This window comes from Bos indicus x Bos taurus, chromosome 1 (assembly GCF_003369695.1).
Source record: "Bos indicus x Bos taurus breed Angus x Brahman F1 hybrid chromosome 1, Bos_hybrid_MaternalHap_v2.0, whole genome shotgun sequence".
In the NCBI taxonomy this organism is placed as follows: Eukaryota; Metazoa; Chordata; class Mammalia; order Artiodactyla; family Bovidae; genus Bos; species Bos indicus x Bos taurus.
The window spans coordinates 154,010,017-154,036,777 of NC_040076.1; the positions used below are offsets into that span (position 1 = coordinate 154,010,017).

At 42.7% G+C, this 26,761-nt stretch overlaps 1 protein-coding gene across 4 annotated transcripts in view; it reads right to left on the bottom strand.

The window, feature by feature from the left end:
- Positions 1-26,146, bottom strand: part of TBC1D5 (TBC1 domain family member 5) — a 591,406-nt gene extending 565,260 nt beyond the window's left edge. For 3 of the 4 annotated variants that reach the window (XM_027549609.1, XM_027549590.1, XM_027549600.1), the window contains exon 1: positions 26,003-26,146. The gene's annotated coding sequence lies outside the window, so the exon portion shown is untranslated. The remainder of the gene's footprint in view (positions 1-26,002) is intronic. The other variant, XM_027549627.1, reaches the window with a different exon arrangement.
- Between the last annotated feature and the right edge of the window lie 615 nt (positions 26,147-26,761).

A 26,761-nucleotide genomic window follows, 5' to 3' on the forward strand; every position in this document is an offset into this window, starting at 1 on the left:
TCCTCTGTCCATGGGATTCTCCAAGCAAGGATAATGGAGTGGGTAGCCAATCCCTTCTCCAGGGGATCTTCCCAAAGCAGGGACTGAACCATGTCTCCTGCATTGCAGGCAGAATCTTTACCATAGGAGTCCCGATCAGATCCTTCCGTCCAAATCAGATCCAGGGAAGTCCAATCCTTCCTTCTTACCTGCCATGAATAATGGGAAGCTGCCTAAATTGCAGGCAGCGGACACAGCTGACGTGATGCAAAATTAACCACCAACTCAACAGGTAAAGCCACATTCTGGTAATTTCTTAACTTCGAAATTTTTATTTTTATTACTTCCAGTGTCCATGACTCATCATTATCAACTTATCTACGTAATTTGTACAATAAACAATTTCAAATTCCTTGCCAGATTCAACTTACCATTCTGTCACTCCACAGTACCGGGTGGAAACCCCTAGGTACTCAGGGCATTTTACAAACACTGCTATATTCCCCATGATACACCTGTAAGATAGTCTTATCCTCATTATACAGGTAAGAAGACTTAAGTGTCAGAAGGGTTAACTCACACAACGAGGACTGAATTACTAAATGATGGAGCCAGATTCTAATGTAGGCTCATCTGACTAACTTTAAGGTCTATTTGTTCTTCCCACTATTCTAGACTCTCATTTATACTAAACTTCTATGGATTAAAAAAAAAATCTCCCACTATGTTTTTCCAGAAATTTGATTTGGGGTTGAGAGATGAGAATAAAGTTGTTTCCAGGAATTATTTTTTAAAATACTAAGACCCAATTTTCTCCAAATTATTCTTGGTTTAGCTTTCAGTATTTAAAATATGAACATTAAAAGTTACATTGTTGATTCAGCAAGACTTCAAGGTATGCATTAATCACCACAAAAGTTTTCCTATAACATACTGAAGATTCTGAACACAGCAGAGTTCAAAAGTTAAAGTATTATATCAGTAAAAATATTGGCAAACAGTATCTGTTTATTAAGTATAAACACAACAATTTTCTAAGATAAAATAACTATGTGGAGCTCAGAACTGCTGAGGTCTACTAAAATCTGTCATTCTAAACACTAGAAACAATCAGAAAAATATCTATCCATATTTTCTTTACAATCAGAGAATAATATTATGCAATTCTGTCTGACAATGTCATTACTTCACCTTTACTCTTAAAATGGATTTTCATTGGGTACAGAATACTAAGATGGCAATTTTTTCCCAGCACACTGACGTCCATTTCAGCTCCTGAGCAGTCAAATGGCCACAGCTACTTTAAAGGTGATCTGTAATGCAGAGTTCCAAAGAACAGCAAGGAGAGATAAGAAAGCCTTCCTCAGTGATCAATGCAAAGAAACAGAGGAAAATAATAGAATGGGAAAGACTAGCAATCTTTTCAAGAAAAACAGAAATACCAAGGGAACACTTCATGCAAAGATGGGCTCAATAAAGGAGAGAAATAGTATGGAACTAACAGAAGCAGGAGATATTAAGAAGAGGTGGCAAGAACACAGAGAAGAACTATACAAAAAAGACCTTCATGACCCAGATAACCAGAATGGTGTGATCACTCACATAGAGCCAGACATCATGGAATGCGAAGTCAAGGGAGCCTTAGGAAGCATCACTACGAATACAGCTAGTGGAAGTGATGGAATTCCAGTTGAGCTATTTCAAATCCTGAAAGATGATGCTGTGAAAGCATGGCACTCCATATGCCAACAAATTTAGAAAACTCAGCAGGGGCCACAGGACTGGAAAAGGTCAGTTTTCATTCCAATCCCAAAGAAAGGCAATGCCAAAGAATGTTCAAACTACTGCACAACTGCACTCATCTCACACGCTACTACTCCAAATTCTCCAAGCCAGGCTTCAGCAGTACATGAACCATGAATTTCCAGATGATCAAGCTGGATTTAGAAAAGGCAGAGGAACCAGAGATCAAATTGCCAACATCGATTGGTTCAACGAAAAAGAAATAGTTCCAGAAAAACACCCACTTCTGCTTTATTGACTAGGCTAAAGCCTTTGACTGTGTGAATCACGACAAAGAGATGGGAATACCAGTCCTTTTGAGAAATCTGTATGCAGGTCAGGAAGCAACAGTTAGAACTGGACATGGAACAACAGACTGGCTCCAAATTGGGAAAGGAATACGTCAAGGCTATATATTGTCACCCTGCTTATTTAACTTACATGCAGAGTACATCATGGGAAATGCCAGGCTGGATAAAGCACAAGGTGGAATCAAGATTGCCGGGAGAAATATCAATTACCTCAGATATGCAGATGACACCACCCTTATGGCATAAAGCAAAGAACTAAAGAGCCTCTTGATGAAAGTGGAAGAGGAGAGTGAAAAATCTGGCTTAAAGTTCAGCATTCAGAAAACGAAGATCATGGCATCTGGTCCCATCACTTGATGGGAAATAGACGGGGAAACAATGCAAACAGTGACAGACTTTATTTTTATGGGCTCCAAAATCACTGCAGATCGTGACTGCAGCCATGAAATTAAAAGACGTTTGCTCCTTGGAAGAAAAGCTATGACCAACCTAGACAGCCTATTAAAAAGCAGAGACATTACTTTGCCAACAAAGGTCTGTCTAGTCAAAGCTATGGTTTTTCCAGTGGTCACATACAGATGTGAGCGTTAGACCATAAAGAAAGGTGAGCACTGAAGAATTGATGCTTATGAACTGTGCAGTTGGAGAACAGTCTTGAGAGTCTCTTGGACTGCAAGGAGACCCACCCAGTCAATCCTAAAGGAAATCAGTCCTGAACATTTACTGGAAGGACTGATGCTGAAGCTCAAACTCCAATACTTTAGTCATCTGATGAGAAGAACCGACTCATTGGAAAAAGACCCTGATGCTGAGAAAGATTGAAGGTGGGAAGAGAAAGGGACAACAGAGGATGAGATGGTTCGATGGCATCACCAACTCGATGGGCATGAGTTTGAGTAAACTCTGGGAGTTGGTGATAGACAAGGAGGCCTGGCGTGCTGCAATCCATGGGGTCACAAAGAGTCAGACACAACTGAGCGACTGAACTGTCTTTTGTTCACTGCCATCTTTCAAGATGTTCTCTTCACTGCTGGTGCGTTCTCTATCACTGATGTGTCTAGGTGTATATTTCCCATTAGCTATTCTGCTTTTATCTCTCTGAACTTACTCCATTTGTTGCCGGATGTTTTTCCTCAGTTCTGGAAAATCCTCAGCTATTATAAAGCACTCCCTCCTTTCGCAATATTTCTCCCTTCTACAATTAGAAAGCCAGTGAAATACTGTAAGACCTTCTCATTCTGTGTTCTATAAACCTTAATCCCTTTCTTTTTACCCACTTCCTTGTCCTTCTGTGCTACATTCTGAATTATTTCTTCTCTCCCACGTCCAGTTAATCAATTCTCTTTAGTTGCATTTAACCTACCATTAACCCATATTCACCAAGTTTTTCATTACAACTAGTAATTTTTTATTTCTAGAAATTTTGTTCAGGTCTTTTTAAAATCTGCTAGATTTCTCATTCCTTGCAGATTATTTTCCATATTTTTGTAAACATAATAAACAGCTATTTTATAATCACTATCTCATAATCCCACTATCTGTGGTTTCTGAGGGCCTACTTCTGCCAGTTGTTTCTGCTCTTTCTCACCCATGGTGCCTCGTTGCCCTGTGTACTTGGTTATATTTTATTGTGGGCTAAATCTTTGGAAAACTATGTGTGGGAATCCCTAGGACCTAAGATTCAAATGTATTCTACATGAGACATCTTTTATTTGCTTCTCCCAAGCACCTAGAACCACTTTAGATTCACAACTTGAGGTGAGGCCTGTACCACAGGTGACATTGAATATGAGCTGCAAACCAAGGAGAGAGAAGACCTCTGGTTATAACTTCTTAGGAACAGGTGTTTTCCTCAGCTCCCAGGCAGCTATTCCTGCACCCTCCAATAAGCAAGAGCATGGGAAGGACTTCAATCTCAGTTTAACCATACTCTATAGACACGTTTTTGGAGTCAATTTTATAGGGAAAGAATTTCCATTAGTCTCCTATCCTTCAGCCTAACTGGGTTATAATTTCTACACCCTGTGCCTTATAAGGGCTTCAAAGTAAAACTTCCCTAGAATAGTTTTAATTCTGAATTAAATTTTTAATTAGTTTTAATTTTAAATAGTTTTAATTCTGAATTCCTACTTTCATGAAGATCTTGAGCTGGTAATTTCTTACTCTCGTGTCAGCTTTTAAAAAGGAGGGGGAAATAAAAAAAAACTGTTTTCCAGCATTTCTAATTCTTTTCAAGGTATTGTTTGGTCCATATAACCTAGCTGAACATTATCTTGTTTTCTGTTTTAATAGGTTTCATATTTTTGTATTTCAATCACTACAAGTTTCATTTTGTGGGAAATTTTAACACTGAAGCCAAGGAACAACTTGTCTTTATTCACTGTGATTTTCTGGTACTATCGAGGACAGAATTTGACAAATTCTAAAACATATCAATTCCATTTTATTATAAGACAATTAAGAGATGGAGATGATTCTGAGATTAATTCCCCAGGCATCTTAATTGCTAAGGAATTTATTGGCCTACTGATTTTTCCCAACCACCAATATCTATCAGTTCAGTTCAGTCGCTCAGTCGTGTCCAACTCTTTGCAACCCCATGAACTGCAGCACACCAGGCCTCCCCATCCATCACCAACTCCCGGAGTTCACTCAAACTCAGGTCCATCAAGTCAGTGATGCCATCCAGCCATCTCATCCTCTGTCGTCCCCTTCTCCTCCTGCCCCCAATCCCTCCCAGCATCAGAGTCTTTTCCAATGAATCAACTCTTCGCATGAGGTGGCCAAAGTACTGGAGTTTCAGCTTCAGCATCAGTCCTTCCAATGAACACCCAGGACCAATCTCCTTTAGAATGGACTGGTTGGACTTTCTTGCAATCCAAGGGACTCTCAAGAGTCTTCTCCAACACCACAGTTCAAAAGCATCAATTCTTCAGCACTCAGCTTTCTTCACAGTCTAACTCTCACATCCATACATGACCACTGGAAAAGCCATAACCTTGACCAGACGGACCTTTGTTGGCAAAGTAATGTCTCTGCTTTTTAATATGCTGTCTAGGTTGGTCATAACTTTCCTTCCAAGGAGTAAGCATCTTTTAATTTCATGGCTGCAATCACCATCTGCAGTGATTTTGGAGCCCAAAAAGATAAAGTCTGACACTGTTTCCCCATCTATTTTCCATGAAGTGATGGGACCAGATGCCATGATCTTAGTTTTCTGATTGTTAAGCCTTAAGCCAACTTTTTCACTCTCCTCTTTCACTCTCATCAAGAGGCTTTTGAGTTCCTCTTCACTTTCTGCCATAAGGGTGGTGTCATCTGCATATCTGAGGTTATTGATATTTCTCCCAGCAATCTTGTTTCCAGCTTGTGCTTCTTCCAGTCCAGCGTTTCTCATGATGTACTCTGCATATAAGTGAAATAAGCAGGGTGACAATATACAGCCTTGACATACTCCTTTTCCTATTTGGAACCAGTCTGTTGTTCCATGTCCAGTTCTAACTGTTGCTTCCTGACCTGCTATATGTATAATATACAAAAATTCTGTATTTGAAACTACTGGAAGATTGACCAAAAATGTAAAAAGATAACAAATAAGGAGAAGTGAGTTCAATCTTATTTCTGCCAAGAAACAAAATCGTAAAGAAAAAGACTAATATATGGAACTATACAAAAATGTAATAATTCTTCATAAAATTTTTTAAATGATAAGCAAAATTGAAAGACAAAATTTATAATATTTCTATGTAGTGGGTAGAATTAAAATCTATAGCACACAAAAAGCTCTTGAAAATCAGTAACAAACATCCCCCCTAAAATGGACAAAGAGTATAAATAGGCATTAAAGGAATTATAATAAAAGGAACCTATCAACTTTTGTTAACAGGTTAGCCAAAAACAATGATTTACAATTCCTTCTGGTAGCAAGATAATGGGCAAATGTAATTTATACCCTGAACTAAAAATTAGGATACAAAGCAGTATTACCAATTAGGCAATTTGGCTATAGGTATCAAAATCTAAATTACACAGAGATACAACAATCTCACTTCTAAAATATAAGTAGAAATATATCAGTGTATGAATACTTCTGAAAAATTTTTAAAAACATTTTAAAAGTTCACTTTATATTTTTTAAATTGATATCACGGTTCTTTTGGAAGGCTGAAAGTACAAATAAATTAACTCATCCAAAATCTTTTACAGTGTTTTTCTTTTTTAGGTCTATACAGTAGATCCCACTTCCCAAAAAGGGCAGTACCAAAGAATGTGCTAACCATCGGACATGCTAGTAAGGGCGTATTTTAAATCTTGCATGCTAGGCTTCACCATTACGTGAACCAAGAACTTCCAGATGTCCAAGCAGGGTTTAGAAAAGGAAGAAGAACTAGAGATCAAATTGCCAACATTCGCTGCATTATAGAGAAAGCAAGGGAATTTCAGAAAAACATCTATCTCTGTTTCATGGACTATGCTAAAGCCTTTGTGTGGATCATGAGAAACTGTGGAAAGCTCTTAAAGAGATGGGAACATCAGACCATCTTACCTGTCTCCTGAGAAACCTGTATGAGGTCAAGAAGCAACAGTCAGAACCCTGTAGGAGCTACTGACTGATTTAGGATCAAGAAAGGAGTACAACAGGGCTGTCTGCAGTCAGCCTGTTTATTTTACCTATACGCTGAGCACATCAGGAGAAATGCCAGGATGGATGAGTTACAAGCTGGAGTCAAGACAGGTGGGAGAAACATCAACAACCTCAGATATGCAGATGATACCACTCTAATGGCAGAAAGTGAAGAGAAACTAAAGAGCCTCTTGATGAGGGTAAGGAGGACAGTGAAAGAGCTGGCTTAAGACTAAATACTTTAAAAAAAAGCTAAGATCATGGCATCCAGCCCCATTACTGCACGGCAAACAGAGGTGGGGGAAAGGTAGACACAGTGACAGCTTTCCTCTTCTTGGGCTCTGAAGTCACTGCAGACAGTGACTGCAGCCATGAATGAGAAGACGATTACGTCTCAGCAGGAAAGCAATGACAAACCTAGATGGTGTGTTGAAAAGCAGAGACATTACTCTGCCAACAAAGGTCCATATAGTCAAGGCCACTGGGTCTTCCCAGTGGTCAGATACAGTTGTGAAAGCTGAACTATAAAGAAGGCAGAATGCCAAAGATTTGACACATTTGAACTGTGGTGCTGGAGAAGACTCCTGAAAGCCCTGTGGACAGCAAGGAGATCAAACCAGTCAATTGTAAGGGAGATCAACCCTGAATATTGACTAGAAGGACTGATGCTGAAGCTGAAGCTCCAGTATTTTGGTCATTTGATGCGTACAGACGACTCACTTGAAAGGCTCCTGACGCTGGGAAAGATTGAGGGCAGAAGAAGAGGGCTTCAGAGGATGAGACGGCTGGAGAGCATCACCGATGCAATGAACATGAACTTGGGCAAACTCTGGGAGATGGTGAGGCCTGGCACACTGCAGTCCATGGAGTCGCAAAGAGTCAGACATGACTGGGCAGCTGAACAACAACAAAGTAGATTAACTAAACATGGTCATACATTTTTTGTCACCTTCTCCACCGAGATATGGAATTTAATTCTCCCCCCATTGAATCAGGGCTATCGTCTATTTAACCAATAGAACACAGGAGAAGTAACACTCATCAATATTAAGCCTAATCTTTAAAAGCACTGGCTGCTTGCACTTCCTTCCTTTCAGAATGCTTGTTCCTGGGACACTCATTCTCAGAGCGTAGCAGTCACACCAGGCCGCACACAGAGGCCTCACGTCGGTGCCTGATCAACAGCCCTCCTTTAGCTCCCAAACAGCAGCCATCGTCAACTGCCAGCCTTGTGAGTGAACCAGCTTAGACGCAGAAACTATGACCTCCAATGAGCAGACACCAAGTAAAACAGAGATAAGCCTCCCCTACCAAGTGCTTTAGTAATTATAAAATCATGAGTAAATAAACGTTACTGTTGTCTTAAGCCAGTTAGGTTTGGAGTAGCTTATCATACAGCAGTAATAATTGCAACAGCCTCTTACTCACTGCTCTGTTTTCAGCACCTAGAACGGTACCTACTACAGGACATCTCCTGTTAATAGATACAGCACCAGAGTAGGAGTAAAGATGATATGCATGGCCTTGGAGCTCACGGAGCACTCAAAGGGAGACACAGGCTATGAGGTAAAAAGACAATCCTGATACATAATAAATTTTACAGAAGAGTACAGGTTATTTGGCCAAATAGGAAGGGCACAACACAGACTTAGTGGTTTAGAGCAGCTTCCTTGGGTAGTGGCATTCAAGCTGAGACGTCACTGGAGTCTGTAAGATTGCAAGAGAATATTCCAAGCTTGAGGCAAGCAAAATCATAAACCGTTGCAAAAATGCAGTTTCAGCACTTGACAAAGCAATCAGAGTAGAGGCGAGTGGAAGCAGCAGACGCAGACTGAGAAACAAGCGACAGAGAGCACAGCCTGCCCTCCAACCGGACAAGCAGGCTCTCTGCACGTCTCACCCATGGCGGGTGGAATCCGCAGACACCTCAGGCAGACTACCAGTGACCTGTGCCTCTGTGAACATGCGTATCGGCTGGGGGTCCTGGAACCAATCCCGGATGGACACTGAGGGGACTGCATTAAAGGGTTGTGCGCTGTGGTGTTAGGAGAATCAGACGAGATCCGGCCACATGGGACGCCAAAAGCAAAACTGCACAGAAACACAGGCAAAGATGATCTGAGATCAACAGACAGCACACCGGTGTAGCAGCACTGGGGACAGAGAGACGATGCACTCAAGAGGCAGGATCCAGAGTCTGGTGCCTTTATGTGAGGACTGGGGAGAAGGGAATAAAGTATAACTGCCAGGTTTCTGGCTGATCAAAACTAAAGAGACAGTGATGCCCTCCAGTGAGATAATAAACTTGGGAGGGGGAGGAGGTTTTCTATAAGAAGACGGTAAGTTCAGTTGCAGACATACTGAAAATGAGCTTTCCCGGGCCACACAAAACAGAGTTCTCCAGGAGGCAATCAGATCCCCAGGTCTAAAGCTCAGGGAAGAAATCAAGTTGGAGCTAAAGTAACAGACTCTGCAGAACAATAATCTCTCACTGCAGCCTCTGGAGTTCTCATCCCCAGCCCAGCTACATCTCTACAATTCTCCCCCATTTGTCTCTACAAAGTGTATCTCCTTCATTTCACTAAGCCTTCCAAAGCAGTGGTTTGATTTTATGAGGAAACCCAAGTTTAATCAAAGTCTTGCCACATCCTTTGCAAGGCAGGATGCATGACGGCCACAAGTTCAGGGCACTCTGCGGTAGTTCTCGTGACAACAGTCTAGAGCCCTGCTCTGGACGCTCCCACGATAGCACGTGTATCTGGGTCAAAGGAAAAAGGGGGCAGGGGAGCTACTGCGTGAAGAAAGAAAACAAGGTGCATCCGGAGAGTAAAACAGGAAGCCAAATAATCATCAAAAGGACAAAATCAAAAGTTCATGGAGTAAATCAGAACTCAGAAAGGGGGGCAGAGGAGGAGGAGCTGGGGGCACGGCCCCATCCTGGGCTTTCCCACTCCACCTGCCTCTCCACCAACTCTGCTGTCGCTGCCTCCTGGTCTGCTGATCACTTCCCAGTGGCCTCCACCACACTCAGTTTGGACAATCACAGGCCTTAGGTTGGAGAACTTTAAGTAGACCACAGAAAGAGAGTGGCTTGAAAAGAAAACTCACCGTAAGGAGTAGAAAATTACACACCTGACCAGAAAAAAAGAAACTCATGATGCTTGATACTCAAGCCAACACAGTGATGCAGAGTTTGATTTCTCTACAAAAATGGTTTATCTACCTGGAAAAGGTAAGAGAATCAACTGAAAAGCTGTGAATATGAAGAGTCAGAAAGTGACTGGCTACAAAATACATACACATAAAACATCAACAGCTATTCTATCTACCAGCAATTGTCTGATTCGAAAGATACACACATGCGCACACACCCACAGGAAAATTCTATGCACAACCACAAAAAATAAAATACCTGTGTGACTGAATAGAAGACCAATGACAAAGTTTCTGATATCCACAGAGAAACAATCAGTTCAGTTCAGTCGCTCAGTCGTGTCCGACTCTTTGTGACCCCATGAATCGCAGCACACCAGGCCTCCCTGTCCATCATCAATCCCAGAGTTCACTCAAACTCATGTCCATCGAGTCAGTGATGCCATCCAGCCATCTCATCCTCTGTCGTCCCCTTCTCCTCCTGCCCCCAATCCCTCCCAGCATCAGAGTCTTTTCCAATGAGTCAACTCTTTGCATGAGGTGGCCAAAGTACTGGAGTTTCAGCTTCAGCATCAGTCCTTCCAATGAACACCCAGGACTGATGTCCTTTAGAATGGACTGGATGCAGTCCAAGCGACTCTCCAGAGTCTTCTCCAACACCACAGTTCAAAAGCATCAATTCTTCGGCGCTCAGCTTGCTTCACAATTCAACACTCACATCCATACATGACCACTGGAAAAATCATAGCCTTCGTTAGATGGATCTTTGTTGGCAAAGTAACGTCTCTGCTTTTTAATATGCTGTCTAGGTTAGTCATAACTTTCCTTCCAAGGACTAAGCGTCTTTTAATTCCATGACTGCAATCACCATCTGCAGTGATTTTGGAGCCCAAAAAGATAAAGTCTGACACTGTTTCCCCATCTATTTCCCATGAAGTGATGGGACTGGATGCCATGATCTTCGTTTTCTGAATGTTGAGCTTTAAGCCAACTTTTTCACTCTCCTCTTTCACTCTCATCAAGAGGCTTTTTAGCTCCTCTTCACTTTCTGCCATAAGGGTGGTGTCATCTGTATTTGAGGTTACTGATATTTCTCCCAGCAATCTTGATTCCAGCTTGTGCTTCTTCCAGCCCAGCGTTTCTCATGATGTACTCTGCATAGAAGTTAAATAAGCAGGGTGACAATATACAGCCTTGACGGACTCCTTTTCCTATTTGGAACTAGTCTGTTGTTCCATGTCCAGTTTTAACTGTTGCTTCCTGACCTGCATATAGGTTTCTCAAGAGGCAGGTCAGGTGGTCTGGTATTCCCACCTCTTTCAGAATTTTCCACAGTTTATTGTGATCCACACAAAGGCTTTGGCATAGCCAATAAAGCAGAAATAGATGTTTTTCTGGAACTCTCTTGCTTTTTCCATGATCCAGTGGATGCTAGCAATTTGATCTCTGGTTCCTCTGCCTTTGCTAAAACCAGCTTGAAGATCTGGAAGTTCACTGTTCACATATTGCTGAAGCCTGGCTTGGAGAATTTTAAGCATTACTTTATTAGTGTGTGAGACGAGTGCAATTGTGCGGTAGTTTGAGCATTCTTTGGGGTTGCCTTTCTTTGGGATTGAAATGAAAACTGACATTTTCCAGTCCTGTGGCCACTGTTGAGTTTTCCAAATTTGCTGGCATACTGAGTGCAGCACTTTAACAGCATCATCTTTCACGGTCTGAAATAGCTCAACTAGAATTCCATCACCTTCACTAGCTTTGTTCGTAGTGATGCTTTCTAAGGCCCACTGGACTTCACATTCCAGGATGTCTGGCTCTAGGTGAGTGATTACACCATCATGATTATCAGTTTTTCTTAAATAAACAAAAAAATGCAGGCACAGAAGGATATGAGCTACAATAACGTTCAGTGCCCAGGTGGCTCAGTGGTCAAGAATCCACCTGCCAATGAAGGAGTCATGGGTTCGATCCCTGGGTTAGGAAGGTCCCCTGGAGGAGGGAATGGTACCCACTCCAGTATTCTTGCCTGGAGAATCCCCATGGACAGAGGAGCATGGTGGGCTATAGTCCATAGGGTCACACAGTTGGATACAACTTAGTGACTGAGCCTGCGTAATTTCAGTGCATCACTTCTTGTCAGAAAGACTGACAGGAAGCTAGGTGTCCAAGAATGGAGGACTACTTACAGTCCAGTCAAACAATGAAAGAGTATGAAGTGATCAAAAAGTATGTGGAAGAGTTACAGCACTAATATTAAAAACCAAATGAAAAACAAATGCAAGCAACAGAATAGCAAGAACCATTTTTAGTTAAAGAAAATGGAATTATCTACATGTACGCATGTTTATCTGTGTATAGCTACAATATACATACACACAACACACGATAAAAAAATTAAAATAATCCTAAATTAGTTAAGAGAAATGAAGACTGCAGAAAGGAGGCAATTCATCCCAAGCCTTCCTATACCATACTCACCAACCTATCAAAATCAGCATTCTTATCACAAGACTCTTGGACTTCATGAAGAAAATAAGTCCAGGGCTTCCCTGGTGGCTCAGTGGTAAAGAATCCTCCTGGCAATGCGAGAGACACGGCGTTTGATCCCTGGGCCAGCAGATCCCACATGTCACACGGCAACTAAGCCCCGTGCTACACCTAGTGGGCCTGTCCTCCAGCGCCTGGGGATCAAAATGACAGAAGCCCATGGGCCCTAGAGCCTGTTCTCCACAACGAGAGAGCAGTCCCTACTCACCGCAGCTAGAGAACAGCCTGCACAGCAGCAGTCTCATCAGAGCCAACCATAAACAAACAAAATGTTAAAAAAAGAAAAAGAAGTCTAATTTAATGAATCCAGCAGACAAAACCCAACAGAGTGGTACCATCTTCCATCTCCTATCAAATCCACTTTCACTCCCAAATCCAACCAAGGGTCCAGGGCAATCTATCCATTATCTCACCCCAAGACAGCAAGAGACGCAATGTCAGTAACTCCTCTTGGATTCCTGAAACTTCAAAGGCAGCGTCCTGAGAACCTCTGAAGGGGCTGACTCGGTCCCCACTGACTGTCAGCAAACAGAGTGCGTGCCTCGGCAGCCAGAGCTTGTGAGCGCGCTCAGTCTTCACGAAGTGCCGAATCACCATCAATCCCATCAGAAGGCAGGTGTGCCTCCCCAGAGGAGGAGAAGTGGGAGCTTACTCCTCACTCCTCTAATTATTCTGAAGATCCACTATTTACAAGTGGAGACCTCACTACTTTTAGTTCAACCTTTTTATCTTAGGGGTAAAATGTTTAGTAACACTAAAACATCAAACATTTCCACTAATCAACATCTGTTACTTGGCTTTCTTAAACAGTACTTGGGCTACAAACCTGACTTAATTTCCAGCCTCTCTTGAAACACTATAACCCTAACCCTGAAGAGAACTTTAAGAATTATCCAACAGTCCAGGTGACTTTATTTTTAAGATTTTTTTTTCCATGTGGGCCATTTCTAACATCTTTATGGACTTTGTTACAATACTGCTTCTGTTTTTTGTTTTGGTTTTTTGGCCGAAAGGCATGTGGGATCTCAGCTCCTGAACCAGGGATCGAACCTGCACCCCTACATTAGAAAGCAAAGTCTTAACCACTGGACCACCAGGGAGGTCCCAGGGGATTATTTTTCATCACTCATTTTTATAAAATTTCCACAGTAAGCATCACTTTTTGTAACAGGGTGGGGGGAACCTTTTTCCTACGGTCATCTAGATTACCATACTGTGATTACTTGACCTGAGAGAGTCACTCACCATAGCACTTTCTTTAGACAGATACACCACAACTAGTTTATCATAATTATCACAAACAACAAATCCAATCAATTTTTTAAAAGTAAATCATTCCTCTAAATATAGACTTTATGACCCATAAAAGGTCAAGATCAGCATTCTTATCAACACAAATTTATGAGAATTTGCAATCATCTGTAATGACTATTTCCAATCATTTTGTTTCAAAAAATTAATCCAATAACCACCTTTCCTAGGCAACTGAGTTTTTAAAAAAATAATAAATCTGCAATTACTAAATATTTTCATTGAGTCAACCACAGATACCACATGCAACAGAGAAAATGACTGAATGATATTATCTTTAGATGTTTTTCATTGAAACAGATTTAATGAGCACCCACTGCATGCCAGACTCCATATTAGATACTAAAGATATGAAATCCTAACACACAGATCCTATACTTGTAATTTTTCTGGAAAAATTAATGTGTATGATTATGGATTGACTGTTCCTATTTAAAGGAGGTGTCAAGACATACAGCATATGCAAAAAATTAACCATCTAAATTTTAAAAACTTACTTCTGATACACACATGCCACTATGGGTTTCAGATAAAAGACTGCAGATCAGGTTTGGAGGATGCAAAGAAAGATGGATTTTATCAAGGAACAAACAAGTCAACCAAGGAAGGTAAAGTTATATCAGAGAAGCCTTCAGAAAAAGGTTATCTGGTTCTGTGCTTCGTAACACTACACCTGAAAATTTTAAATTGACCCTTTCACACCACCACCAGAGACATCTTCATTATTTCTGCAGTGTTACTCCCTTGTTTTTAAAAATCTGAGCTGCCAAACCTTATATATATATAGTTAACTCACCAAGGGACAAAATCATGACTATATAAATTTTGTATTTTCATCCAGAAAGTACAAACTTTCTATTTTCTTGGCCCACACAACGTTATACCAAATATATATACAATTTCCATTAAGTTCACTCAAGCAGTCAGTCTTGACTCTGTGGATATGATCAACCACTGCAGATTAACCACAATAGAATATAAGTTCTAACATTCACATTATAGCATTAACCACGTGCCAGATACTATCTAAGCATTTCTATGTATATACAGTTGGTCCTCCATATATTCTGGTTCTGCAACTGCAGATCCAATCAATCACAAATCAAAAATATTCAGGGGGAAAAAAAAAGTCCAAAAAGTCCAAAAAAGTAAAACTTGACTTTGCTGGATTCTGACAACCAGCCACATAGTACTTACATTGTATTAGGTATTATAAGTAATCTGGAGATGATTTAAAGTATCTGGGAAGATGTGTATATATTATATGCAAATATTATGCATTTTATATAAGCAACTTGAGCATTCACAGAGTTTGGTATCCAGAGAGGTCCCGGAACCAATCCCCTGCCAATGGTATACAATATTTACATATGTAAGAACAGCATAGGTATAACCCATATATACTGCATAATTTATGTGTATATACACACACATATAAACACATATATACTCATTTATTCCTCAAAGCAACTTTGTAAGGTAGCTTCTATCACTACCCTCACTTCAAAGATAAGAAAAGTGAGGCTCTGTCCAGCCAAGTTAACTGGCCAGCAGGGCACCATGAGAGGTACTGTTATAAAAAACAAGCATAGGAAAAACATGCACGATACAAAACTCACTATTATCCCAGTTAAAGAAAATTAATGCCATTGGAATTAGCCACAGACCCTCTCCCCACACTCTGCCTCCCCAATTACTTTTTCCTCCCACAATTGGGCCCATTCAGAGCCTCTCAGTTCTCAAACTCTAGGACACACACTGCCCAGCACTGGCACTTAAATGGCCTCTCCACGTCAAGAGTCCCGGACTGGGTGGACAGGCACCACACCCCAGACCACTGATGACATGGGGCAGTTTTCAGTGGTCTGAAACAGGAGGGGATGAGGGACAGATGATATGCATTTCTTTACAAAACACAAACTACTCAACCTGAAATATCATTCATTATTCTGGGGTTGTCCTTACCTTCTCGGTGTTAAACATGGTAATGATGATCAAAGCTTATTTTCTAACTGTCCTTACTGGCCAAATAAGAAGTTTGCAACCCAGTCAATCGTTCAATATTAGAATAATAAATCTACCACGTATACATGGAGGCTGGGGAGAGGAGATAGGCATTGGCAGAAAATGAAGGATTCAAAACTTGCAGGTTCAAAAGGAAAGAGATACCACTTTCACTTTTAACAATGACACACACTTAAGAGACCAGTATGGCAAACAAGCACAAACAAACCATTGCAAATTTCAATATCTTAGAAAGAAAAAATTACAAGCATTGAGGCAGTTAATTTTGAAGTGGGTGAATTAAAAAAAAAGTGACAAATTTGAGTTTTAAAATGAAAGTCATCCTCATAGTTTTCAACAGTACAGTAAGTTACCTACAAACAAAAATCGAAGTCAACCTCTTAATTCTCAACAGTACTACTAGGAAAAGGGGATTTAAAAGAGTATCGCTGATTTATTTTTTTCTAAAATGCAGCAAAGAAAAGACTGTTAAAAGCATGGACTCTAGAGTTGGTCAGAATCCCAGCTCTGTATTAGCATATGACTTTTACTCTCTCTCTGCTTCAATTTCCTTCAAGGTTCTTGTGAGCATCAAATGAATTAAGATATATGAAGTGCTCAGGACAGTACCTGGTACTTAAGAGTACTCTCACACCAACCCACCCACAGGCAGGCCAGCGCTAACCCCGAACTCCGGACTCACCCACCACTGGGGGGCTCAAGGACATCTTAGGCCCCAGCCCCACCCGCCAGCAGGCCAATAGCAGTTTCAGAACAACCCAGACTCCACAGCGAGCTGTGTCAGGAACTGCTCCCACCCTTACCAGTGGGCACACACCAGTTCTCACACCCAAAGCCCTTCGACCAGAGAACGCAGAACCTGGCTCCACCCATCAGTAGCACAGGACTGGTCCCAGGAGCCCCTGAGGGCCCCAACGCCACCATCAGCAGGTTGACCCAAGCTCCAAGACACCCTGGACCCCTCAGCCAGTCACCCTGCGATACAGCACCGCTGGAACACCTCAGACCTCAAAGCTAGCCATGTCAGGAGCCAGCCCTGCCCACCAGCAGACTCCAGAGCTAGGACCCCTGGCCCCACACCCACCAGGCACCCAGCTCCACCCACCAGTCAATCAGCACTAGCTGCAGGACCTCCAGGAACCCACAGCCAGGTGTCTCATGACACAGCCCCACCAACCAGGCCAGGGGCCAGTTGTGCCTACCAGACCACCAAAAGCAGTCTGCTCAACACCAAAGAAGGATGCACACAGCTCACAGAGGTGACGCCTAGAGCATACAGCTCTGGTGACCAGAGGGAGTGCAGGGCTGGGACACATGATGTCTCCTACAAAAGGGCTCTTCTCCAAGATCGGAACTGTACCCAACTTACCAGATACATAACAGCAGCAAACTGGGCAAAATAAGGTGACGGCAGAATATGTTCCAAATAAAGGAACAAAATAAACCCCAGAAGAACTAAGTGAGGATAAGCAACCTACCCAAAAAAGAGTTAAGTAATGATTTTCCCACCCAGGGATGGAACCCAGGTCTCCCACATTGCAGGCAGACACTTAACTGTCTGAGCCACCAGAGAAGCAATGATTATAGAGATGATCAAATAACTCGGGAGACCACTAAATACACAGAATAAAAAGTCAGAATTTTTTTAACAGAGTTGGAAAATATAAAGGAGAACCAGAAATGAAAAATACAATAACTGAAATGAAAAATACAGGAGGAGGAATAAACAGTACAATAAATGATACAGAGGAACGGATCAGTGAGCTGGAAGTCAAAGTAGTAGAAATCACCATCAGGAAAGTTTAAGAGACTGCTAGAACAACATCACAGAGAAGGCAATGGCACCCCACTCTAGTACTCTTGCCTGGAAAATCCCATGGACTGAGGAGCCTGGTAGGCTGCAGTCCATGGGGTCGCTAAGAGTTGGACACGACTGAGCAACTTCACTTTCACTTTCATGCACTGGAGAAGGAAATGGCAACCCACTCCAGTGTTCTTGCCTGGAGAATCCCAAGGACGGGGGAGCCTGGTGGGCTGCCGTCTATGGGGTCGCACAGAGTCGGACACGACTGAAGCAACTTAGCAGCAGAACATCATCAAGGGTATCAACATTCATATTAAACTGGTCCCAGATGGAGAAGAGAGAAGGAGGGAAATAAAATGTTTGAAAATATAATAGCTAAAAGCTTTCCTAACCTGGGAAAGGAAAGAGACATCAAACTTAAGGAAGCATTGGGAATCCTAAACAGGATCAAGGCAAAGGGGATCATAAGAAGACACACTGTATCTAAAATGCCAAAAACTAATGATTAAGAGAAAATATTAAAAGCAGTGAGGAAAAAGCAACAAGTTACATGAGAAAAGTCTGATAAGGCTCTAAGGTGACTTTTCAGCAGAAACTCAAAAGGCTAGAAAGAAGTGGAACAATATATTTAAAAGGAGAATCAATACTCTAACCTGGCAAAGCTTTCATTCAGATATGATGGAGATACCAAAAGTTTTACAGGCAAGCAGAAGCTGAGAGTTCAGCACCACTAAACAGCTTCAGGAGAAATGTTACAAGGACTCAACTAAGCAAAAAAAAAAAAAAAAAAAGGTTACAAACACATGAAAGAAATTACAAAAGGAAAAGTTGTTGGTACAGGCAAATAAACAGTAAAGACAGCCAACCAACCACTTATGAAGCTAGTAGGAAGGTAAAAGGACAAAAATTGTTAAGATCAACCACAATAGTTAAGGGATACACGAAACAGAAGGATGTAAAACATGATGTCAACGTCACGAACAGTAAGCTGGAGGGAGAGGCTCAAAAATACTGGGTTGTTAAAATGCATTAGAACCTAAAAGATCATCAATTTAAAATAATCATATATATATGATAAAAATGTGTATAGATGTACAGATACAAACACATAAACCTTACATTACTCATAAACCAAAAGTCTATTCTATATACACATGCAAAGACTCACAAAAATAACACTAGAGATAGTCATCAAATAAAAAGGAGAAAAAAGAAACAAAAAACGTATAAAAAAAAAAAAACAGAAAACTACAAAATGGCAATAAGTACACAACTATAAATAATAACTTTAAATGTGAATGGACTACATGCTCCAATCAAAAGACAAGGAGTGGCTGAACAGACACAAAATAGGACCCATGTACCTGCTGCCTACAGAGACTCATTTCAGGTGTAAAGACACACACAGGCTGAAAGTTAAGAGGATGAAAAAAGGCACTCCATGCAGATGGAGATCAGAAATAAAAAAAGTTACAACCAGAATCATAATGGATTACACCAATTAATGGACAACTGAAAAGAAATGGACAAGTTCTTAGAAAGGTACACTTCCCAAACAAAACAATAAGAAATAAAAAATATAAACAGACAAATTAGTACTAATGAAGTTGAATCAGTAACTTTAAAACTCCTGACAATAAAAGTTCAGGATCAGAGAGCTAATCCTTCCAAAAACTTCAAGAGTTATCATCTATCTTTCATAAGCTATTCCAAAAAGAATTGCAGAGAGAAACATTTCTGAACCCATTCCATAAAGCCAATGTTACCCTGATACCAAGGCCAGAAAAAGATAACAGTTCAGTTCAGTCACTTAGTCCTGTCTGACTCTTTGCGACCCCATGGACTGCAGCACGCCAGCCCTGTGTCCATCACCAACTCCTGGAGTTTACCTAAACTGATGTCCATTGAGAGGGTGATGTCATCCAACCATCTCATCCTCTGTCATCCCCTTCTCCTCCTGCCTTCCATCTTTCCCAGTATGAGTCGGCTTCTTTTTTCCCAATGAGTCAGCTCTTTACATCAGGTGGCCAAAGTTTTGGAGCTTCGGCTTCAGCATCAGTCCTTCCAATGAATATTCTGAATTGATTTCCTTTAGGATTGACTGGTTTGATCTTCCTGCAGTCCAAGGGACTCTCAAGAGTCTTCTCAAGAGTCTTCTCCAGCACCACAGTTTAAAAGCATCAATTCTTTGGCGTTCAGCTTTCTTTACGGTCCAACTCTCAAATCCATACATGACTACTGGAAAAACCATAGCTTTGACTAGATGGACCTTTGCTGATAAAATAATGTCTCTGCTTTTTAATATGCTGTCTAGGTTGGTCATACCTTTTCTTCCAAAGAGCAAGCGTCTTTAAATTTTGTGGCTGTGGTCACCATATACAGTGATTTTGGAGCCCAAGAAAATAATTGTCACTTTTTCCACTGTTAGCACCATCTATTTGCCATGAAGTGATGGGACCAGATGCCATGATCTTAGTTTTTTGAATGCTGAGTTTTAAGCCGGCTTTCTCACTCTCATCTTTCATTTTCATCAAGAGAGTTTTTAGTTCCTCTTCACTTTCTGCCATAAGGCTGGTGTCGTCTGCATATCTGAGGTTATTGATATTTCTCTCGGCAATCTTGATTCCAGCTTGTGCTTCATCCAGCAGAACATTTCACATGATGTTCTCTCAATTGCACCCCACTCCAGTACTCTTGCCTGGAGAGTCCCATGGATGGAGGAGCCTGGAAGGCTGCAGTCCATGGGGTCACTAAGAGTTGGACACGACTGAGCGACTTCACTTTCACTTTTCACTTTCATGCATTGGAGAAGGAAATGGCAACCCACTCCAGTGTTCTTGCCTGGAGAATCCCAGGGACGGGGGAGCCTAGTGGGCTGCTGTCTATGGGGTCACACAGAGTCGGACATGACTGAAGTGACTTAGCAGCAGCAGCACCCTCATGTAAGTTAAAAAAACAAAGTGACAATATACAGTCCTGACATACTACTTGCCCATTTTGGAACCATTCATTTGTTCATGTCCAGTTCTAACTGTTGATTCTTGACGTGCATACAGGTTTCTCAGGAGGCAGGTCAGGCGGTCTGGTATTCTCATCTCTTGAAGAATTTTCCAGTTTGTTGTGAGCCACATAGTCAAAGGCTGCAGCATAATCAATGAAGCAGATGTCTTTCTGGAACTCTCTTGCTTTTTCTCTGATTCATCGGATATTGGCAATTTGATCTCTGGTTCCTCTGGCCTTTTCTAAATCCAGCTTGAACATCTGGAAATTCATGGTTCACATAATGTTGAAGCCTGGCTTGGAGAATTCTGAGCATTACTTTGCTAACATGTGAGAAGAGTCCAATCATGCCGTAATTTGAACATTCTTTGGCATTGCCTTTCTTTGGGATTGGAATGAAAACTGACCTTTTCCAGTCCTGCGGCCACTGCTGAGTTTTCCAAATTTGCTGGCATATTGAGTGCAGCACTTGAACACCACCATCTTCTAGGATTTGAAATAGCTCAACTGGAATTCCACCACCTCCACTAGCTTTGTTCGAAGTGATGCTTCCTAAGGTCCCCTTGACTTCACATGCCAGGATGTCTGGCTCTAGGTGAGTGATCACACCATTGTGGTTATGTGTGTCATTAAGATCTTTTTTGTTAATTTCTTCTGTGTATTCCTGCCATCTCTTCTTAATATCTGGGCTTTTGTTGGGTCCATACCATTTCTGTTCTTTAACGTGTCCATCTTTGCATAAAATGCTCCCTTGGTATCTCCAATTTTCTTGAAGAGAACTTTAGTCTTTCCTACTCTATTGTTTTCTTCTATTTCTTTGCACTGATCACTGAGGAAGCTTTCTCTCTCCTTGCTATTCTTTGGAACTCACTCAGATGGATACATGTTTCCTATTCTCCTTTGCCTTTCACGTCTCTTCTTTTCTCAGTATTTGTAAGGCCTCCTCAGACAACCATCTTGCCTTTTTGCATTTCTTCTTCTTGGGGATGGTTTTGGTCACCTTCTCCTGAACAGTGCTATGAACCTCCATCCCTCAGACCCTCTTCAGACCCTCTATCAGAACTAATTCCTGGGATCTATTTGTCACTTCCACTGTATAATCGTAAAGGATATGCTTTAGGTCATACCTGAATGGTCTAGTGATTTTCCCTACTTTCTTCAATTTAAGTCTGAATTTTGCAATAAGGAGTTTATGGTCTGAGCCACAGTTAGCTCCTGGTCTTGTTTTTGCTGATGGTGTAGAGCTTCTCCATCTTTGGCTGCAAAGAATATAATCAATCTGATTTCGGTGTTGACCATCTGGTGATGTCCCTGTGTAGAGCCCTCTCCTGTGCTGTGGGAGGAGGGTGTGTACCATGACCAGCACCTCACTGCTTGGCCAGCAGCACTACCTCTCCAGTCCGTGGCCGCCAGACCAGGTCCTCCACGCAGTTCCCCGGCATAGATGTTCTTATCACCACCACGCTGCAGCTCTGTGGAGACAGTCCTCACTGAACCATGAGGTGACCACCGTCGAGCACCTGCTGGCCGAGGGAAGCGGTGCAGCAGCCGGAGCCTGTCTGCCTCACCCCTGGCCAGCATGCGCCAGAGGAGCCGCAAAGTGCTGAACAGGGGGTGGTAATCTCTGTGGCTCTAGGCCAGGTGTTATCCCTCCTTATCTGTGGGATTAGCTTGACCAGCAAGTATCTGTCACAAGAGTTCCATGCCAGTACACCAGTCTTCCAGAGTTTCCTCTATTACATCCTTCTCTTGTTGGTCTATACCACCACTCTAGCTGTCAGACAAGTCAGAGCTACCAAGACGGTGGAAGGGGCGTGGGCTCATCTTCTCCTGTGAGAATTCCAAAATTGTAACTAACCACTGAACAATCATCAACAGGAGAATGTTGGATCCCACCAAAAAAAGATACCCCATGTCCAAGGACAAAGGAGAAGCCCCAACAAGATGGTAGGAGGGGCAAAATCACATTTACTAATAAAATGAAAATGCTGCCTAATGAATAGGAGATATTTCTAAACCATATATCTGATACAGGATGTAATACCCAAAACTTAAAAAGGGCCCATACAATTCAGTATCTAAAAGCAAACAACCTGATCGAAACATGTACACAAGATCTCAACAGATATTTTTTCCAAACATGATACAGCCAACAGGGAAGTGAAAACCTGTTCAACATCACTAAACATCAGAGAAACGCAAATCAAAACTGCACTGAAATATCACCTCACATCTGTCAGAACGGCTATGATCAAAAAGACAACAAATAACAAGTGTCAGTGAGGATGTGGGGAAAAAGGAACCCTTGAGGAATCCAAAAAATTAAAGGTACCAAAGATCCAGCTATTCCACTCCAGGATATTTATCTGAAGAAAACAAAAACACTAATGGAATATTACTGAGCCATGAAAAGGAATCTTGCCATTCAAAATGACCTGAAAAGTACCATACTAAGTGAAATAAGTCAGAGAGAGAAAGACAAACACTGCATGATTTCACTTATAATGTGAAATCCAAAAACAAAACAAATGAGCAAACCTAATAAAATCAAATGAGCAAACATTTGATTTTTAACAAAATCAAAACAGAGGTATATACATACAGAAAACAAATAGGTGGTTGCAAGGGAAGTGGGAAGAGGAATGAAACAGGGAGAGAGATTAAGAGTTTCCAGCTGCAAAATCATTTAAATTAACAGTGTGAGCAATATAATTAATAACTATGTAATATCTTTGTAGGGTGACATATTGCAACTAGATGTTGTATAATAGGTAATAACAGGGTTGTGGGTCAATTATACTTCAAAAATAAATTTACAGAAAAAGAGATCAAGCTTTGTGGTTAACAGAGCCAGGAGGGATGGGGGAATTGGATGAAGACAGACAAAGGTACAAACATCCAGTTATAAGATAAATAAGTACTAGGGCTATAACGTACAACACGATAAATATAGTTAACACTGTTTTACGTTATACAGGAAAGCTGTTGAGAATAAATCCTAAGAGGTCTCATCACAAGGAAACAAATTTTTTTTCTATTTCTTTAATATGTATATGAGATGATGTATGTTCACTATACTTATTGTAATAATCACTTCATGATGTAAGTCAAATCATTATGCACTACACCTTAAATTTATATAATGTGTTAGTCACTCAGTCATGTCTGACTCTTTGTAACACCATGGACTGTAACCCACCAGGCTCCTCTGTCCATGGGATTCTCCAGGAAGGAAGAACGCCATGCCCTCCTCCAGGGGATCTTCCCAACCCAGGGATGGAACCAATGTGGATGCCTCCCACATTGCAGGCATATTCTTTACCGAGCTGTTTATCAATTATGTCAATAAAACTGGAAGGAAAAAAAGTACTGTCATAATATTTAGCAAGAAAAGAAACAACGGTAAAGTAAAGACGAGAATGAAAACTGTAAAAATTACAGTGCTAAAAGTAGTTGATGTTGTACTTCCATAAACTTTTTCTAAACTTGAGAACCATTTTTATGTACATGAACTATATGAAGTTACCTGTGACAACTATGACTTTTCAATTACTTTTTTTAACGTAAACTTTTCAATTTCATTTTTTAATATTTAGGGAAAATCAACAGGTGGAGACTCCAAATTTTTCACAAGTTTGCTTCCAAGGCTCAGGCATGTGCTACTCAGCTGAGGTTGCATTTGAATAAGTGACAGAAGGAGCACACACTCAATTCGTTCACCAATAAAAGAAACTTTCATCCCAAAGAGTATGATGCAGTCTTTATGTTGATTAAAAATCCAACCACCCGCTGCTGAGCAAGTGGACTTCTTCAGGGAGAAGTACACAAAGCTTCCAGGGAGTATGCACAGGCCCGGTGATGCAGGCAGCACAGCGAGCGCGCACAGAGGGTACCTGCACTCTTCCTAGTTGAGGGAGTTCTCCCAGTTCCGCTATCCCCTCCCCTGGGACCTGGACGTGGCTTCTTCTGTAAAGGGATTTCCCAAAGCAAGCTCCCTCGGTTCATCCTACCATTTGTCTCTTACCTCAAGCCACCTGTACACCAAAAGTGAATTATTAAAAGGCACTTATTCATTGATATATTTCATTTCTTAGCAAACAAGTAGTATACATCCTTGCTACTCAAGAACGGTTCCTCCTCCAGCCGCAAGTAGTTTATAAGAAACACAAAATATCAAGCTGCAACACAGATCTACTGAATCAGAATTTGCATTTTCAAACAGGAGCCTCAAGGGATTCCCAGGCACATTAAAGTTTGAGAAGAACTGCTCTACAGGACTCTATAGCAAACAGCTGTAGAAAAATGTTCGTTTACAACTGAATTTAGAGAGAAAACATGGAAACCAGGAAGACATGGAATCAGAAAAGTTCCTTAAGACAATTAATACATAAATTCTTTATCACTGTATCAAAGCTGCTCAAAAGTTTACTTTCAACAATGCCTACAGTTAATGCTGTCAAAATCTGTGTACAAACAGCGGCATGTTCATATTATTATATATAGTGACTACATGATAATATATTGGGGCTGTATACTGTGGGACAAAGAATAAAAAAGAATGACTAGGTCTAGAAATACAACCACCGTCCGGCCCAAAGTTGTGCAACCCGCATTCTAAAATTTCGGTACTTAGAATTTGGAGTTGGCTAGTTAAACTTTCCAGAAAATTATTCCCCCCCAAAAATCTAAAAGATGTGAACTTTCAACATATATCCTATAATCGAAACTATTTAATAGCTAGTACTGAACAAATTTTAGGTCACCTGCAGAATCAAGAAATTGTTGTAGAGGTTTGAGCTCCTTTCTCCAGGAAAAAGGAGGGGGGTGGGATGGGGTGTTACCAAAAAAAAAAAATCAGTGTTAACCCTCTGCAGTTTTTCTCACATCCTGAGAGGCCTCAACTTGCATGTTCCTACAGGTGAAGGAAACAAGTCGTACTCAAACAAGCTCACGTTTTCCTCCTGGTTGGGGGGGGGGGGGGGGGTCCTCTCTTCTAGAGAATGCATTTTACAAGGTTTGGGGGCTCCGCGCCCGTCTGGCTTCCGGCCCGCGAAGGCACCGAAAGGTACCCGGAAATCGACCAAGGAGGAAGCGGAGCACGGCTCGGCCGCGGCGCTCAGCCTGGTCTCACCCGAGACCCCACCGGGCGGGGAGGCGGGCGGCAAGCCGGGGGGGCAGCGCTTCAGCCCCGCCGCCCCGGGGCGAGGGAGCCCAGTCTCCCGCCCCCCCCCCCCCCGCGGGACGCGCAACGCGGGGTGCACTGCGAGCCCCTGTCGCGGCGGCGACACCTCAGGGCCGCCCGGGGGAAAGCGGTGGCGGCGGCGAGAGGGGGGGCGGGACGCGTCCAGAGACGCTGAGGGGAGGCCGGGGGGAACGACGGCCCGCGGGGGCTGCACTGGAGGAGGGCGGAGGCGCTCGGGGCGCCCAAGCTGCTTTACGGCCGTCAGCGCCGTAGTCCTTTGGCGTTACCTGTGGCGCGGGAGGGCTCCCCAGCTCCTACGCCCTGAGTCCTCCTCCCCTCTCTCTCTCTCTCCCTCAGCCTCTGCCGGGAGCTCGCGGGGCCGGCCGCGCCTGACCCGACCAGAGAGGGAACAGGGCGGGGGGGGGGGGGCGGTGGCGGGGGCTGGCGGCCACGTGACCACGCCCGCGCCGTAACGGCGGCCGCCCCCCGCCGCGCGCCCTGGGCGCGCTCCACCTCTAAGCACCCGGCGGCGCGGGCGCCCGCGCTCTAGTGCGCATGCGCCCGCCGGGCCCGCACAGTGCGCGCGCGCGGCGCGCTGGGGGCCTGTGGGGCCCGCGAGGCGCGAGGCTGAGAGGGATCCGCGGGCCGGGCGGTTCGCCGCGGCTGCCGGCGCGCATGCGCGGGAGGTCTCGTTTCGTTTGTTTCTCCCCTTTCCCTTCCTTCCCTTTGCCATCTTTACCTTCCACACCTCCGGCCCAGCTCTCCTGGCGCGCAGCTGGAGGCTGAGAATCCGCCCCCGGGATGTCAGACCCTCATGCTCACCACCACCTTCCCAGGGTGAGGCCGTCTGAAAGGCTGGCCCTCCTGCCTGAGAATTTGCATTTCCTGTGGCCTGTGACAGGGCCTTGTAGCTGAGTGGACTCCTATTCATGCTTCAATACCCAGCCACTCTGTCACTTCCTCTCTGAGATGTACCCTACTCTGCTTTGGGAGTCATTAGTAGTTTGTGCGGAGAAGGCAATGGCACCCCACTCCAGTACTCTTGC